The sequence below is a fragment of the Melanotaenia boesemani genome (genome assembly GCF_017639745.1).
Source record: "Melanotaenia boesemani isolate fMelBoe1 chromosome 2 unlocalized genomic scaffold, fMelBoe1.pri SUPER_2_unloc_1, whole genome shotgun sequence".
Taxonomy (NCBI): domain Eukaryota; kingdom Metazoa; phylum Chordata; class Actinopteri; order Atheriniformes; family Melanotaeniidae; genus Melanotaenia; species Melanotaenia boesemani.
The window spans coordinates 377,771-395,685 of NW_024580582.1; the positions used below are offsets into that span (position 1 = coordinate 377,771).

General features: G+C 40.3%; 1 long non-coding RNA gene across 4 annotated transcripts; it reads left to right on the forward strand.

Moving 5' to 3' along the window:
* Positions 1 to 163: 163 nt before the first annotated feature.
* Positions 164 to 3,007, forward strand: LOC121636035. Of its 4 annotated transcripts, none has more exons than XR_006009583.1 (4): positions 164 to 1,094; positions 1,875 to 2,080; positions 2,381 to 2,552; positions 2,901 to 3,007. It is a non-coding gene; the product is annotated as an uncharacterized LOC121636035 (long non-coding RNA). The 4 variants fall into 4 exon arrangements; XR_006009584.1 differs by having other exon boundaries at positions 2,381 to 2,533; XR_006009582.1 differs by lacking the exon at positions 2,901 to 3,007 and having other exon boundaries at positions 164 to 1,107; positions 2,381 to 2,698.
* Positions 3,008 to 17,915: the final 14,908 nt, after the last annotated feature.

The following is a 17,915-nucleotide window of genomic DNA, read 5'->3' on the forward strand; positions in this document are numbered from 1 at the left end:
TTGTTGTCAGACAGGTGGAGCTTCCTGTTCACCGTGTTTGCTTCCATTGACTTTCCAGGAATCTGATGGAGAGAACAGAACCAATCCAGATTCAGGTGTTGATCTATTGACACTTTGATGCTGACTTTGAAAGTGATGAATCCAATGAAAACACACACACACACTTTCTCAGACCTGGTCTCAGCCATCGCTCTCCAATAGGCTCCACTCTGAAAGGAGGAGGGGGGTCAGGTTTGGCTTCTGTCTCCATCTAATCCCTTCTCCTCTACATCTGACTGTTTTTAAGCAGCTTCATCAAACATGAGGGAAATGAATGAAATGTCTGAGCTCCTTGTGTGTGAGAAGCTTTCACCCCCAGCCTCTAAGAGACCAATCACCACTTTGACCTGCTTCTACTTTAATATGAGACTCCTCAGTGAGGACATGATGGAGGAGATGAAAAGATGCTGCTGACAGGAGGAAACTAGACAGGTGAGGTAGAAGTGGACAGACAGGTATGAGGAGCTGTATAGGCCATAATTCATCCTCACACACACACAGTTTTATTCACACATACACACATTTTCTCTCTCACATACTGTACATATATTCTTACTCTCACATGCTCACATTTTCTTTCCCTCTTTCATTTATTTTCTCTAATTCAGTGGACGTAGTTAATACGGTAATATCTGCATGTAAGAATAGAACATGTATGTAGAAGAAGAGTGTGTGTGTGTGTGAGGAAAGATATGGTGGAAACGGAAGGAGTTTGGTGGAAAAGGCAGGCAGTTTATGCTGCGCTGTGATTGGCTGAGAAGCAGGTGCAGGTCGTCTCTAGTTCCCGCCTGACATGGATGGAAGAAATGAGACGCAGTGGTTTCAGAAATCTTTCATCATGACATGGTTGTGTTGGTCTCTTGAGCAGCAGAGGACGGTTCATCCGTCCCTAATAAAACTCAGACCGGGTCCAGCATCAGATGAGAGAACTCTTCAGACCTAAAGCCTCAGCAGTCCAGGCATGTACTCAAGACCTGGACCGGAGGGTCGCCACGGTCTTTAAGACACAAGACTCACAAACACTTTGGCAGCTGGACGTCCCGACCGAGGAAAAGGTGAAAATAAAATGTGAATAGAATCTCCAAGTGTTAGTTCCAGTGGACTAAGTCCGTCCTGTAGTGTGTGTTTGCTCATGTAGCTGCAGGCTGTGCTGCTGCTCCCATTAAAGAGAAACACACTTCTGAGAGTCATAGAAGCATCAGCAGTGGCAGCTGGGGAATAACGTGTTGTATGACATGTTGTCAGAGGACAGAAAGTCTTTCTTTGCTGGAGGCTGCGTTCACACCTAATAACCTGCAGACTCTAGACCCGGTCCAGTTGGGGGTCTGCTCCATTCTTCCTGCCCCAGTTAATGGGACTATTTTAATAACACACTCTCCTCACCAGAGCAGCTGTTACAGTCGTCTTTCCACCACTTATCTGGATCACACATTACATAATTAGTTTATTCACAAGCTGATGGGATAAAAATAAAGCTGGTAAAATGAAGCTGCTCTTTTATTTTTAGTCTTTTAGTAAAACACAAAGAAAAGTGACTTTTCTTTTAGGCTGAGTTTTATCAAACATGTTTCTGTCAGTTCAGATAAAGAGTTCTGGAAACTGCTTCCATCAGTCCAGTCACATCACTGTTGGAGCTTAGTGTGTGTTTAACACAACTAGCGGCCGTTTGCTCCGTCCGTAACCACGGCAACATGAGGACGTCTCAAAGCATTTACACTGGCTAGAGTTTGATTTAGTTAGTGAAGGTTTGCATGATTTATTTAACATTTAACAACTGTGGGAACTTTCTACAAACATCAAATATTAACTATAAAATGAATGTGTTCTATTTTCAGGCTAAAATCAGGATCATGATACTGGAAACAAGGACGTCGTCCTTCTTCCGGGACATCCAGCTGTTCTGTCATCAAACGTGGCACAAAGCAGAAGCTGCTGAATGAGGGCATGAACTGAACGGATCTGAATTCCAGAAATCTGGGACCAACGGAGTTCCTGAACCAATAAGAGACGCCTTTGGAGGGAAGCTGTCAGCTGATGTCAGGTCTGCACTTATATGTCATTGTTGTTTCTATCAATGTGTAAACGTGCTGTACTGACTACTGACATGGATTTACCTTCATGATTCATGTAGTAATTAATAAAGTACATGTGGTAAATTCCTGCTGACTCATGTTATTGACGGTAGACCTGCTGAGTCATGTCCTCATGAAGGATGGAAAACAAGCAGATGTGTCGCTGTTTTATTGGAGCTGCGTGTTGAGCATTAATAAGTTTGTTGTTGTTGTGTTTTTTAAGGACTGTTTACTTGAAACTTTTCTACATTGTACTTGATGTTTTCCAGCCTAGAGTTTCTGACGGCATGTGGCAACAGACTGATTTCAGCCAAACTGCAGCTGGACAGCAGCTGGATGCAGATCTGATACACAAAGTCTAGAAATGGAAAGTTGTGTCCATCAGACCAACACAGCGGATTCTGGGATGTTCTGCTCTCTTGGTGAAACAAGCTAAACATTGTCAGTCAGCACTAATCTTTGTAACGTCAGCTCTTCATGAACTTTCTTTAAACTTTGTGTCTATGAACAAACTGAAGACGTGTTAAATTTCTAGCGAGGAGTAAATGTGGGGCTTTGCTCTGGAATTTGACTGAGATCTAATAATGAGGGAATCTGGTGCTCTACAGAGATGCCGATCACCAAAGTCTGGACAACACAGCTTTTAAAGAAACCAACTGCTGACTTTTCACATATTTTTCAGTTTAACGTGTAAATGTCGTCTTTTTGTGCATTTTTACTGAATTCTATTTGAGTTTTTTTCTTTTTAAACCAATAAAAGCCTCTTCAATCTGTCTGTCTCTGTCTTAGATTCAGAGATGGACTGAAAACACTTGGTGTGCTGGACTAAATCCAAGCTCAGCTCTTCTGTGCTGGTCTCCTGCAGCCTCTCAGCTGATGTGGCTGACAGTCTTTTCATTATCTGCCATCTCCAGCTCGCAGCAACAGAAGCTGCTGAGGAAGTTCTTCCTTTCTGGAGACACATGCAGAAGTAAATCAATGGAATTTGACCATTTCTTCTTCCAACTGAAATATTTAGCTGCATCTGGTCATTGTGTGTCAGTTTAGAATAGTAAGAGATGTTCTGCTTTCTGTTTATTGTCCAGTTTCTTTCTTCCTTTTCCACCAGATGAGGAAGGAACAGAAACTGGGAACGATCCTCGCCTTTTCCACAGGAGCCAACACTCCTTCACCGACTGGGTTCTCTCCTCCACAAAGAGGAGGATTCAGGAAGCTGCAAAGCTGCCGCTGCAAACAGCTGCACTAACTGCTTGAAGCTGCGCTGCAGACCTCATACGGAGACCTTCAGGAAAACAGGGGCTCTGCGGTGGGCGGGACCCTTGGTTTTAGCCCAGCGTAATATGTGTACAGGTCTGGATCAAAGTCTTCTGTGTTAAGGTCAAGTTCATGTTCAGTTAATTACACAAAGCAACGTGAAACTTTTCTTCTTTTCTCTTGTTTTTATGTATTTTGTACAATAAATACAAACCTGCTGCATATTTGTCAAACTGAAGTTAATAGATGTGAAGAACGGTTCACATTTTCAGCTGCTTTCTGCAAGTAATGTTGAAATCGAACTTCACTGCAGCTTTTTAGTCAGACACTATTCCACTTTTAAATTTATCTACAGCTCACTATTTTCCTCTTGATTTTATCGCCTGCTTTTCAAACGGATCAACCAACAAACACTTTGAAATACTTCTTCTTTTGTTTGTTTGCAGTTTTTATGTTTTGGGAAAAGTTTTAGGGTTCATTAAGTCTTACTGCCTTTATTTTTACTGTACAATGATGTAAAATCCACATGAGCCACTAAGTGAAAGAATCTTCTGGCTTTGCAACAAACTGGAATAAAGTTTACAATAAGACGGGGTCTCCCAGGCTGCTCATCAGGGGCCACTATCCTGCAGGTTTTGGATGTTTCCGCTGCAGCACACCTGAATCAGGTTAATGGCTCAACATGCTTTGGCAGAACTTTAAAAACAAGCTGCTGAGAAAAGCCATTTAAAGTGAATTAGGTGTGCTGGTGAAGGAAATCTCTTAAAACCTGCACAAGTTCAGCCTTGGAGGACTGGAGCTGGACAGCCCGGCAATGACGAAGCAGAACTTTCAGTCTGATGAAACTCACATTTACATGAAACTTGTGTGCTTCTAAATGATCTGTATAATAACTGATTTCTGGATAACAATTAGAAGAAGTTCATGGATGTGATTTAATGTGATGTGCAATCCATTTCCTCTTACATGAACATCTTCATGAGCGTCTGAGTGCAGCTTCTATGAAATGTAGATGGACACATGTGGCATATTGTACAGTAAGAAGGGCAGCTCATCTGGTAAGTTCTACATATTTGTGCTACTTTGTGAACGATGTGAAACAAGCTTCTTCTAGCGGCCGAGCAGGGCTCTATTTTTCTCCTGCATAAAAGCTGAAGCTTTGTTTCTGCAGGTCGTTGCACATGTAATGTGAAATGTTTGTTTCTGCTTGACTCTTCAGCTGTTAGACGGTTTTTCTCCCAACTTCTAGTCTCACATCAGAGTCCACAAATTTAGCATTAATGATGTTTTTATTTTAGTCTTTCTGTTCAACAAAGGATGTTAAATGTTAACGTGATTATTTCTTTATGGCAGTTTAGTGAGTTCTCCAGAGCCAGAAGCTTCAATAAAATGTTTCCTGTGGGACTATTTTTCATACCTGGAACCTGTATAAAAGAAATATCTTTCAATGTCAACATGGAGGTTTGAGCTTGGAGTCACATTTAGAGACAAAGTTTCTGAACAGACCAATAAAAAACTTGAAATGGAGCCATTACAAAGCTTGGCACAGTGTTACTTGACTGGAACTTTATAAACTGGATGATATTCATTTTCTATTTGTCACATGATGGAAAACTGTTAAAAAGCTTCTCAGCATCAATCATATGGATAAAACCAGGAATTCCTCCTTCCAAGAAAATGCACAAGGCTGCAGAATAAATACACCATGATTTCCATCATCTTCACATGGATGAAGGTGCTGAAGAGAAGACGTTGTGGCATCACTGAGAGGAATATTAATAGATGAATAACAATATTATTGTGTGGAACTGCTGCAGGATCATCGTTGCCAAAGCCACTAAGGTAAAAGTGTCCTTCATACTTGGGTTATGTGTTCCTGCATTGTTGTTAACACCCTGCTGCCACAGCTGAAGAGGAGTTTGTCCTCCTTGTGGTGAAAGACGTGGTTACTCCACCCATTCTGAAACTCACTGGCAGCCCTTTGACTTGGTGGCAAATAGATGTAATGAAGACAAACGTAGCTCATGAAGAGAAACTAGTACACCTTGCTCCTCCATAAAACTGAACAGATCAGCAAAATGAAACCACACAACTGGATTCAGTTCTGCCCACAATCTCTCAGTTCTTCTGCTCTGACCTGCCAGTAACAACGCCGTCTATTTAATCCTCTCCTGTGATGCATGAAACGGCAACACCAGTGTTTTCCAGTCCGTCATCACGTCTCACTCTAGATGCTTTTACAAAGTTCTGATGCCACAATGAAAAGGGACAAAACACTTGAGGCTCTGCTGCTGTCTGGACCAGCGAGGTAGATAATGGTCCAACTGAAGCATCAACACAGCCGTGAAACATCATCTTCAGTCTCACCAGCGTGTGCTTTCCATCTATGTGCCTGAGAGAAAGTCACATCAGTGATTTATTAGTGGGAAAAGCAGAACAAGGCCCAGATTATACATCACAACTTGAAGACAAAACTATTTTAATGGCATTTTTCTTTCAAAGCTTCATTTAGTTGTATTTTCCTAAAACTGTGAATCCAGTACTTGTACTGATAGATTTACATTTGTATGTATTTTATGTAGTTCTGTGTATTATTACTACACATGGACACGCTTAGCGAGTCTTGTTAAAGGACTTCCTGGTTTGAGAGTCACTTCCTGTTCAGGGAAGAACTTCCTGTGTCAGTGAAAGTGAGAGACACCAAGTAAACAACAAAAAGGGTTAAATACACAATATGTGTGTCAGAGGAGAATATATATGTGTGTGAGTACAATATATTTGTGTAAGAGGGTAAATGTGTGTATATGTGAGAGGAGAATGAATCCTGGCCTCTACGGCCCTCATAGACAGGTGAGGTAGACGTGGACAGACAGGTGATGTGTGGTCAGCTTCCAGATGAAAACAAGACTGATGGAGAAAAATCTGACCCTTCAGATTCAGATGAAATGAAGTCCTGGTCCAGTTCTTTGCAGGTCTGTTAATGAGTCCTTCATCTCAGCCTGGTGGGTTAAAGTGTGGAAACATGGAGACATGCAGGACGGGGTCCTGAGGACCAGGATGGAGAAACACTGCTGGAGAACATCTCAGTGGTGCAGGTGAGGCTGTTAAAGAGGAGGAGGAAGGTCTGATGTTGCTCCTCCTACCTGTCCTCCTCCTACCTGTCCTCCTCCTACCTGTAACCCCTCCTACCTGTCCTCCTCCTACCTGTCCTCCTCCTACCTGTCCTCCTCCTACCTATCCTCCTCCTACCTGTCCTCCTCCTACCTGTCCTCCCTCCATCACAGGTAGAAATGTGACTCATTCCAGGAAGCAGCTCACCTGTGTATCAGTGGAGATTCTTCTTCTTCTTCTTCTCTGAACAAACTGTAAGTGTGAACTTTCCTCTTTGTTTCTGGAATGTTTGGAGAACGTGTTCACTTCTGATTTCAGCTCCAACTTTGATCTCTGCTGTTTGAAGACAAATCTACATGATGATCAGATTATTGATTATTGATCCTGGAATCAAAGTGTGGTCTGCAGCAGTAAAGTGGGAGCCATCAGCTTCCTGCTGCTTCCAGTGAAACATGGATCCTTGGATCAAACTGCTTTAGTAGATAATGAGGCAGAAATGTTGCTGCAGAACAACTTGAACTTTGAGCCTCTCTTTATGTTTCCAGTAACAGGAGTCAGAGAAGTTTTACAAGCTTCATGTTGCAACATCATTTCCTTCGTCATCGTTCACCTTCATGTTATTTCAGAAACATCCGTCTTTTCTGTTTCATGTCTTCTTAAAAATCTCCTTCCATCTCACAAGCAGCCAGCAAGGCCTCCACCTCCACTATGTTTTACATCTACTTTACTTAGAGCTTCCAGAACACGTCCATTTATCTGTGGATCAGTAGAAATAAATTCATCTTTAGCTAATTTTTTCAGCTAGAAAAAGCTGAATATTTTACACTAGTTCACACATGACAGTAAACTAAATATCTGAAGCATTTCCAGCTAAATAAGGTGGAAAACATCACCTTCATCTCTAGAAATGATTCACACATTGTAGGAAACAGTAAAATGTCTGAAAGATGATCAATATTCTGGTGTATAATGAAGCAGTTTGGATGTAGTTTTAATCTAAATTCATGTGTAATCAGCTGAAGTGGCTGCAACCAGTCCCAGCACCAGGAGAAGCTAACAGGCCGGGCAGCTGGTGGTTACTATGGATACGTGGCTCCTGTCTATCAATGAACTTTGACTTGTTTATAAGAGGATGAATCCTGGTTTAATCATTCATTATGTGGCTTTTATGAAGCAGATTAGATATAGATGCCATAAAACGTATTCTCCTCTACTAAAGAAAAAACCTTCATGCCGACACGTAACCCTCATGTTCTGTTAGAATAAATTATGTTGGGAGTCTTATCTACTAAATTTCTAGTTTGAACTTTAAGCTGCAATAAAATGATGAAAGATTCATATTTACAGTTTATTTTTATTTAATTTATATCATGATTAATGCATCAGCATAAAAAATTAAGATGCCAGTTTTGACCAAACACCACTAGCAGCTTTATGAAAAAACACATTAAAATGAAATATTGTAAAAACTAATTAGACCTGCATCAGTATCAGAAACACCAACTGGCCCATCTGATAGATACATGAGGAGATTCATTTAGTTTCATTATTACTGTTTTAATAAAGTCAGATTGAACAAAACCTGTATAAACCAGATGGTGTGAACTAAAAACTCCACTAAAATCATGACAGAAACCCCTTGATGCCTGTGGTTGTTTACAACAAACCACTTCTGGCCTTTATTTTATTTATTTATTTCCTTTAATTAATCTATCCTTATATATTAATTGCTAATAATTTATTAAATATTTAATTGCATTTTATTCAAGTCTTTTTTGTGTGTTATATATTTCCTGTATTTATGTTGTTTTGGATTATTGTAAACAAATTCAGGCATTTAGGATTTAATATTTACATTGCAGTCATGCTTTTATCAAAAGCAACTTACAATGGTTAGGCAGCTGTGTTAAGCGTCTTGCCTAAGGACTCATCTGGAAGGTTTTAATGGTAGGCCCCACAGGGATTCAGACCCTGGTCTCCAACATGGGAGACTGATGCTCTACGAAATGAGCCAACCAGCCATCGTTGGTTACTTTTTCAGGAAATATTTCTCTATAAAATAATATTGTGATTTTAACTGATGAAAATAAAGATTAAACCTTTATTAGACTGAGGCAGAGGAGGAGGGTTACTGCAGCGGTTGCTAGGGGGTTGCTAGGTAACATTCTAGGTCTCGTCTCATTGCTGGAATCATCCGAGCTGCTGGAAGTGGTTTATTCTTGCAGTGAGACAGTTGATACATGTTACTTTCTTCATCTTATTGTTTTACCACTTTCTAATGTCCTATTGGCCAAAAGGAATCAGTCTATACTAACTACTAAAGCTAGCCAATGACTGAGCCACAGATACTATGGTAACTTAAACACTTAGTTTATTTATTTAAATCAAGAATAAAGACCCACCTGTTCTCTGCTGCATTTCAATAGTTTTTATTTAGAAGTCAAAATCTACATCTAGTTCTTTTAAGCTGGAATCATGTTTCAATATTGTCTTTACCTTTTTTTTCTGCATTTTATCTATTTTATTTTAGCATCTTTCTTCTGCTTTTATTTCATTAATTATATTTCTTTTAATCTTTTTTTTAATGCATTTGTATTGCTTTCTGCACCCTGCTGTAATGATTTATGTAAAGCCCTTTGAATTGTCTTGTACATGAAATGTGCTATACAAATAAATTTGCCTTTGCCTTTAAATAACACACACTCACACACAAAGACAACTTGCAAATATCTCTAGAGGTAATTTTTTCTCACAGCTTTACAAGAACTGATTCTAACTATCAGTATAACAATAATAATAATAAATTCTATCTGAAAGTACATAGCAGCCGATCTTTGTACAGCAGATGATGGAAAGGAGGATTTCAGTTGATATTCAGATGAATGATGTGTGTTTCCTCTGCAGGTGAAGGTAGAAAGTTTGTGTGAGCTGATGTGAATCCAGCATCATGGATCAGGACAGAGAGGAGGGAGTCCCTCCCTCTAAAACCACTCAGAGGTAAGATGTCCATCTCTAACTGTCCATGACTCTCCCCTTCATGTCAGAGATCACAACTCACATCACCAAACATCTGGATTCACAGGAACCAGCCTGGACCTGGATCTGGACTCAGATCTAGAACAACACCCGAACTTAAACCTAGACCTAGACCTGGGCATGAACCCAGCTGTGTGTCCATGAAGAGCGACCAGTCAAAAGGAGATTTCATCAATTTCCAACAAAGTAATGAATCTAAAAGACAGTAAGTATTTGTCAGTATTATTTATTTATTTATTTATTTATTTATTTATTTTTACCTTTATTTAACCAGGAGGTCCCATTGAGATTCAAAATCTCTTTTTAAGAGAGACCTGGCCAAGGTAGCAGCCAAACCACAAAATAAATGCAGCATACATATTATAACAATTTACATTTTCATAATGAAACAACAAGTACATATTCATAAAAACATCTCAAGCAAAACAAGTACATGTCTCCATCACCACATTCTTTATGGCAGATTTAAATTCATTTATGGACATAAGTGCTTCTAGTTTAAGATCTTTCTTTAAAATATTTCATCCCCAAGGTGCTGAATAGGAGAATGCAATTCTGTTGCAACTCTGGGAACATTAAAAAGTAACCACTTTGAGGAGCGTAACTGACAGGTATTAAAGCAAACAGAGAGGAGGTTACAGAGGTATAGCGGAAGTTTGCCAAGTATTGCTTTGTAAATGAAAATATACCAATGCTGTTGTTTACGAATTTTGAGAGATGTCCAACCACCTAAATCATAATGAATGCAGTGATGAGTGAGGGACTTGGAGTTTGTAATGAATCATAGTGAGGCACGGTACACTAAATCAACATGACGTAAGATTGCGTATGCAGCATGCATGTACAATAATCATATCAAAGACAGAAAAGTAGCTTCCACAAGTTTCTTTTTAGCACTAAAAGTATTAAAATGTAAAAGTTGAAGCTGAACTCTTAGAATCAGGTTTTACTGTGAATCTTTGCTGCTGCATCATCTGATCTGATTCATCACCTCATCACCACACAGTAAAGGTCTCTACACCCATCACTGCATACATTCTGGTCACTTACCGCCCTCCAGGTGGCAGTATAGCTGAGTTTGTCTCTGAAATGGACATGATTCTCTCTGACATTCCTGATGATGGCACAGCACTAATTGTCATGGGCGACATGAACATTCACATTGGCAAACCACAGGCAACTGACTTTCTGGCTCTCATCTACTCTTTCAATCTCAAACTGGTACAGACTCCTCCAACACACAAAGCTGGCAATACTCTTGACTTGGTGCTGACCAGAAACTCCTCCACAGCCAACCTGTCCGTCACCCCACTGCACCTCTCAGACCACTTCCTGTTTAAATTCTCAGTCTTCCTTCCTCATGTCAATCAAGCGGCTCCAAAAATGGTGTCCTACCGCAGAAACTTGAGATCCCTCAGACCTACACAGCTGTCTGATGAGGTTTACTCTACCCTCCCTTCACACTCAGACTTCTCCTTACTGTCTGTTAATGAGGCTACAGAAACACTCTGCTTCTCTCTCACCTCCTCTCTGGACAAACTCTGTTCTCTGGTGTCAAAACCAGCCAGACAAAACCTTCCCAGTCCATGGCTCACAGAGGCTCTAAGGGAGCACAAAGCCGGACTCAGGGCTGCAGAAAGAAAGTGGCGCAAATCAAAAGAGCACACTGACTTGTCTGAGTACCAGCAAAATCTTGAAACTTTCACATCCAGCCTAAAGGCGGCCAAGATAGCCTTTTATCAGAACAAGATCCGCAATGCTCCCAACACACGGCAACTGTTCATGGTGTTTAACTCTTATCTGTCTCCACCACCTGCCCAGCCTCCCACTGTCTCCCTCTGACTGCAGAAATGTTTGCTTCCTACTTCACTGAAAAGGTTGCCACCATCAGTAACCAATTTACTGAGCCTGACCAACTCAGCCTTACCAAACCAGCTACTGGTGCCTCACTCTGCTAGTTCCGCTCTCTAAATGAGGACGAAGCCTCTACACTTCTAGTCAGCTCAAAACCCACAACCTGTCCTCTTGATCCTGTTTCCTCTGACATCCTGCAGAGCATTTTACCTACAGTCAAAACTGCAGTAACCCATATTATCAACTCCTCTCTTAAATCCGGTGTTTTTCCCTCTGCCTTCAAGCAAGCTCGGGTTACCCCGCTGCTGAAGAAACCCACACTCAACCCAGCCCAGGTTGAAAACTACCACCGGCCGGTCTCACTGCTTCCATTCATGTCTAAATTACTAGAGCGTGCCATCTTCAGTCAGTTCTCACAGTTCCTCCAAGACAACAACCTGTTTGATCCATATCAATCTGGTTATAGGCAAGGTCACTCTACTGAAACTGCCCTCCTGTCAGTTACTGATTCCCTACGGCTTGCCAGATCCACTGGTCAATCCTCAGTCCTTATACTGCTGGACCTATCTGCTGCCTTTGACATGGTCAACCATCATATACTGTTCTCCAAACTCTCGGAGCTTGGTATCTCAGGATCTGTCCTCTCGTGGTTTACGTCCTCCCTCACAGGAAGATCATTCAAAGTATCTTGGGGGGAATGTCCAGATCACATGGGCTGACAACAGGGGTGTCTCAGGGCTCTGTGCTTGGCCCTCTTTTCTTTTCACTATACACCTCCTCACTCGGTGCAGTCATTAGCTCTCATGGTTTCTCCTACCACTGCTATGCAGATGACACTCAGCTTTTCCTTTCTTTCCCACCTCACGACACAACCGTCTCAATGCGAATATCAGCATGCCTTGCTGATATCTCCGCATGGATGAAGGATCGCCACCTTCAGCTAAATCTGTCCAAGACTGAGTTTATTGTCTGTCCAGCCAATCCTTCCCAGACTAGAAAGGCAGGAGGGACTTTTATCTAAAAGGGTAGCCGAAGTTTCATGACAGACGGGTTGATTACCTTGACCATCTCAAACAGTCCAAGATATCTAGACAACTTTCTAGATTCAAGCCTAAAGGTAATGTGTTTTGAAGACAGCCAAACCCTTTGACCTGGACTGTAGGTAGAAGCCAATGCACACCTGGAATCAGCTAGGCATTAATTGAGTTCAGAAGTTCTGGGGAGGGCACACTTAGTCTCACGCCATAGTTTCTGGCAGTGACAAAGGTGATGTTAAACAAAGGGCACGGCAGTCTCTCCCTACTGTATGGGAAACAGGGGCGGTTGGTATCCTAGAGATGCCTCAACTAGAGAGAGTCGTGGCCGACAACAAGAGGGAATTGTGAGCATATTCAACCCAACTCATATTGTCACTCCAAGAAGAAGGGTTTGCAGCAACAAATTCACTGCATGTCTCCACTATACTGCTCTTATCACGGATGTGTTTTTTAAATTATTTTTTTCCTTTGACACTGTCGCTCTTTTCACTTATCACTCTTCTTCTCTCCGAACCCTTTCACAGTAAACAGTAATCCCACCTGTCATTATATTAATGTGACTCGCGTTGCACGCACATGCTTAAAAATCAGGCCCAGCTTGCTAGCACACATTAGCACTTTGCATGATTCACACAAATGCACACGCACAATGTATGAGGGAATAACACAAGCGCACATGCAGGCATTTGATACAGAAATCCATGGCGCACACTCAGCTGGCAGAGACACATGCACACAGAGAGGCAGTGGGACGCACACGCACACTACAGTAATATGCATGTAGCTCTCTTTTTATTTGTCAGATGTCGGACACTTTCAGGTATGTTACCTGGAATGTGTGTGGAGCTGGTACAAGGGAAAATAGGTTAAAGATTTTCAATCTGATGCAGAAAATTAAGGCAGACATTGTTCTCCTTCAAGAAACCCATTTATCAAACTCACACAATAGATCTTCCAACAGCCACATGTGTACTCAACTTGTTATAATTCTAGGCAAAGAGGAGGAGCAACTCTTATTAGTAGGTTAGATTTTGACATTGATAACACAATCATAGATCCAGAAGGCAGATTTATAATAGTTATATATTCAAAATGTTATGTATTGCAAATGTAAATGGTCCAAATGTTGATGACCCCTCCTTTTTTCACTCCCTCTTCACCTCAATCTATGGTCACTTATATAACGTATTGATTATAGGAGGTGATTTTAACATTATACTGGACAAACTTAGTACCACATGAGCTCATTGAGTCTGGAAATCCTCAGAAACTGTAAAACAGTACATGAACAGTACAGCCTCTGTGATGCTTGGCGCTCTCACCATCCCACACTAAGAGAATACACCTTCTTCTCTTTAGTTCACCATTCCTATTCTAGATTAGATTATTTCTTAACTAGCAGCTCGCTGATGAATGACATGTCAGAAATCAGAATCCATCCTATTAGCATTAGTGATCACGCACCAGTATCATTCACTCTGAGAAGTAAGAGCAATAAACCATTTTTATATAATTATATAATATATATATTTTTTTAATAAACCAGATTTAATACGTCATTACTTAAAGATCCTGAGTTTATCAGCTACTTTAAAAGAGAATGGTCCTTATATCTAAAAAAACAATGACTTGCCAGAAACTTCAGCGTGTGTTCTCTGGGAAGCAGGAAAAGCAGTAATGAGAGGGAAAATAATTTCCTTCTCTTCCCATGAGAAAAACAAGGAGGCTTTGAGAAATTCAGAGTTAGAACTCAGAATTAAATCCTTAGAGGACGCTTACCATGTCTCCCCAGAAGAACACACACTAAATGCTATAAGGAAAGCTAAACTTGAACTTAATGAAATAATAGATAAAAAGACGCAATTCTTGGTGCAAAGACTTCGCTTTGAACATGGAATTAAAATCTGGAAGGTTCCTGGCTAATCAGTTAAAAACAAACAAGGAGAAAACAACTATCTCCTCTGTCAGAGATCCAGAAGGAAACATCAGCCACGACCCTGACAAGATAAATAACACTTTCAAAGAATTCTTTAAAGCATTACATACATCACAACTAACTACAACGTATGACAATATTGATAAATTTCTTAGTAACATCAATCTTCCAAAATTAAAACATGAAAATAAAATGGTCTTGGCTTCACCTCTTTAGTGGGCGAACTCCATGAAGCTCTCCAGCAAATGCCCAGCAATAAAGCTCCAGGTCCAGGTGGTCCAGGTCCAGATGGTCTACATTTTATTAATAAATGTAGATCTTAAAATAATCAGCAAAGCTTTGGCCCAAAGGATAGAAAAAATAACCCCTTTAATAATACATCCTGACCAAACAGACTTTATTAAAGGTAGACATTCCTCTACTAACATGAGTAGATTAATTAACATCATAGATTATTCTACACGTACATAATCTGGAATCCACAGTCATTTCTTTAGATGCAGAAAAAGAATTTACCCGAGTAAACTGGAAATTTTTATTTGCAGCATTAAACAAATTTGGGTTTGGCCATCTTTTATAGACTGGATAAAAATATTATATAACAACCCAAATGCATGTGTGAAGACCAATGATCAAACCTCTCCAAGCTTCTGTTTGCAGAGAGGCACCAGACAGGGCTGCCCACTTTCTCCATCACTCTTTGCTATTTTTATTGAACTCCTAGCTGCTGCCATAGGACAAAATAAAGAGATTAAAGGAATCCATGCCAAAAATATAGAACATAAGATAAGTCTTTTTGCTGATGATGTATTACTTTTCCTCCAGAACTCACCAACATCTCTCCCCCAGACAATCACACTTATTAACACATCAATATCTGACTATTCTATTAACTGGTCTAAGACTATTGTTATGCCCATTAACCACGGTTTACAAAACACATCTAATGCTACAATACAGTCTGGAAACATTAGATATTTAGGCATTAACATTTCCCCCAGATTAACAGAACTAACAAAGCTAAATTATGTCCAGCTACTTAAAACAAGAGGATGATCTCTCACGGTGGAGGCACTTACCCATATCACTCATGGGGAGGGTTGCCACCATTAAAATGATGGTTCTACAAGTTTTTAATAGCCCCGATCCGACTGTAGGCACCTTTTGCAGTTCCTATAACCTTTTCAGGCCATTTTTTCGCACATTCAGACAATTAGGAACTAGGGGTTAGAGCCTTCAGTTCTATAACCATTTTAGCTCCTACTCCAAGGCAGGGTCTTTTCAAGGTTCCATAGGAACACTCATGACGTGACTGGTAGCTATTCTCCTTGCCAGATTTCTGCATCTTGTGTCTCCGCCACATTTAAAAAACACAGTTGCAGCTATGGAGGACAACAACAAAAGAGTATGAAATAAATGGACCAACGAGGAGCTCAAAATTTTCTTCTGACCATCTATACCACAGAGGACATTTAGAGAAGTTTTAAAGGCTTGCAGCGGAATATAAAAATATTTGCGATGATTCTTTCTCAGTCAGAGGATGTGGGGATTATTATAACGCAAAGCAGCGCACATGGAAAACTCACACAAGACTACAAATAAATTAAGGACCACAACAACCAGAGTGGGACGAACCGAAAAACCAGTAAATTCAACACCTTGGACCACCGACCTGCCTACCTACTCAGGCAATGCCGCAGCAAAGGACTCCTGTATGCGGTTTCTGGAGGCGATCATCCGCAGTGAAAACACTGGATCTTCAGAGGTGTTTGAAGGTTAGTAAACAGGACAAGAAGTATTAAAGCTTCTGTATAGACCTATGACATATTCTCAGATACCACCCAAATAACTGAGCTGGTCTACTTCACTTGTTTTGCATCTTTTTTGTATATATTATGGTTCTGATCCATGTTCACTTCATCAGAGACGGAGCGGAACAGCATCCTGGATGCTCCTGCTGCCACCAGCAGCCCTTGCTGCATCGATCAGGTAAATAAAACAGCTTTAATGCACATAAAAATATCTGCTCTTGATGTAATAGGAATAACAAAAGTCAAATGTAAACAAACCATTTGCTCATATACAGATACTTGTTTAAATGGAAAAAGGGGACCTGATGAAACCACACAGAACTGATTGTAATAGCAGGATCAGTCATTTCAAACTTTTTTTTTTTTTTTTTTATGTTTAATTCCAGTTTGAATGACTGCCATTACTACTTGTGCACTCCTGGACAGTTGAGAATTTTTACACTATATATTATAATGAAAGGTTGGCTATATTAGCCATTCTTTATGTTTATAACCTGTTTTTTTATTCCAAAATGTTTACCCATTCAGCAACTAAACCAGAGCCAGCGTCGACCACCATCAGCCAGCACCAGCCAGTTGCCAGCACCCTCTGCCACCCTAGACCTTGTAAGAAAAAAAAAACAAAAAGAAAACCATCCTATTGTATTGTACATGCACCTTGTTGAGTGTCACTATATTACAATTCCAAAAATTTTAATCATAGTTGCTGTGTGTTAAGTATCTGTCTCCACCCTCCCTATGTTTTTTTTCATTAAATAGGACAAGGACTCTTCTGGCTACTGTGCAGGACAAGTTTTAGATGCTGAACAGCAGAGGCAAAGCAATCCACACTTCAACATCCTGAAGTCTTTCAGGAACAGGCACAAAGGAGGCAGAAGAACCAGTGGCTTGACGGGCAGAGCTGAAGCCAGCAGAGATCTATACTGGACAGGATGGCAGGAAAAGCCAAAGTCAGATGCAGAATCATATATGTACACGTAAATAGTTATTTTTGTACTGCTGTATTCACTATAAAAAATAAATGACTTTGTAAAGAGTCAGAAGTATGAATTTTTTGTCAGATGTGGTTTGGCCACATCTATAAAATATTAGCTAATAAAAAATTTAAGTAACTATTAACCATTAATAGCTATGAAGTATTAAGTAATCCATCATTGCTCGGTGTTTTAAGTCTTATCCTGGGGTGTGCATAACGCAAGTTTATCAACTTTTTAATATGCACTACATCACTGGATGAAGTTTATCATGTTTAACAAAGATCTGGCATCAAATACACCACTCTTTCTACATTTTAACTTTTATATACAGCTAGTTTTGTGTGACTGTGTCCTCATAATTCTTCTCAACCATAAGTCAGTCACCACCAACCCTTCAGTGATGGATTACTCCTTCACTTTTGCTACGGATAGATTCCATAATGTACACGTAGCTTAAAAACAGGTAATGAGATCTTTATTTTGCACATAACAAAAAAAAGAATAAATGATGCATTTTCTATGGAACATTTTCTCTTTAAATGTGTACATCATGTATATATGTATGCTCTGTCTGTCAAACTTCCAGAACATAATACTTCTTATGAAAAGGTGTGTTGTGATTTTTTGGAGGGAAGGAGGTAAAGCATCTAGACTGCACACACTACAACTCCTTCAGTATCTGCAGCAGGTGGTTGTGTCCATCCTCTCCAGTGCAGCTTTAGGTGGCCACAGATGTGTAGAAGTGTCTCCATGGACGTATGCAAATTCTCTATCCACTGCTCATCGAT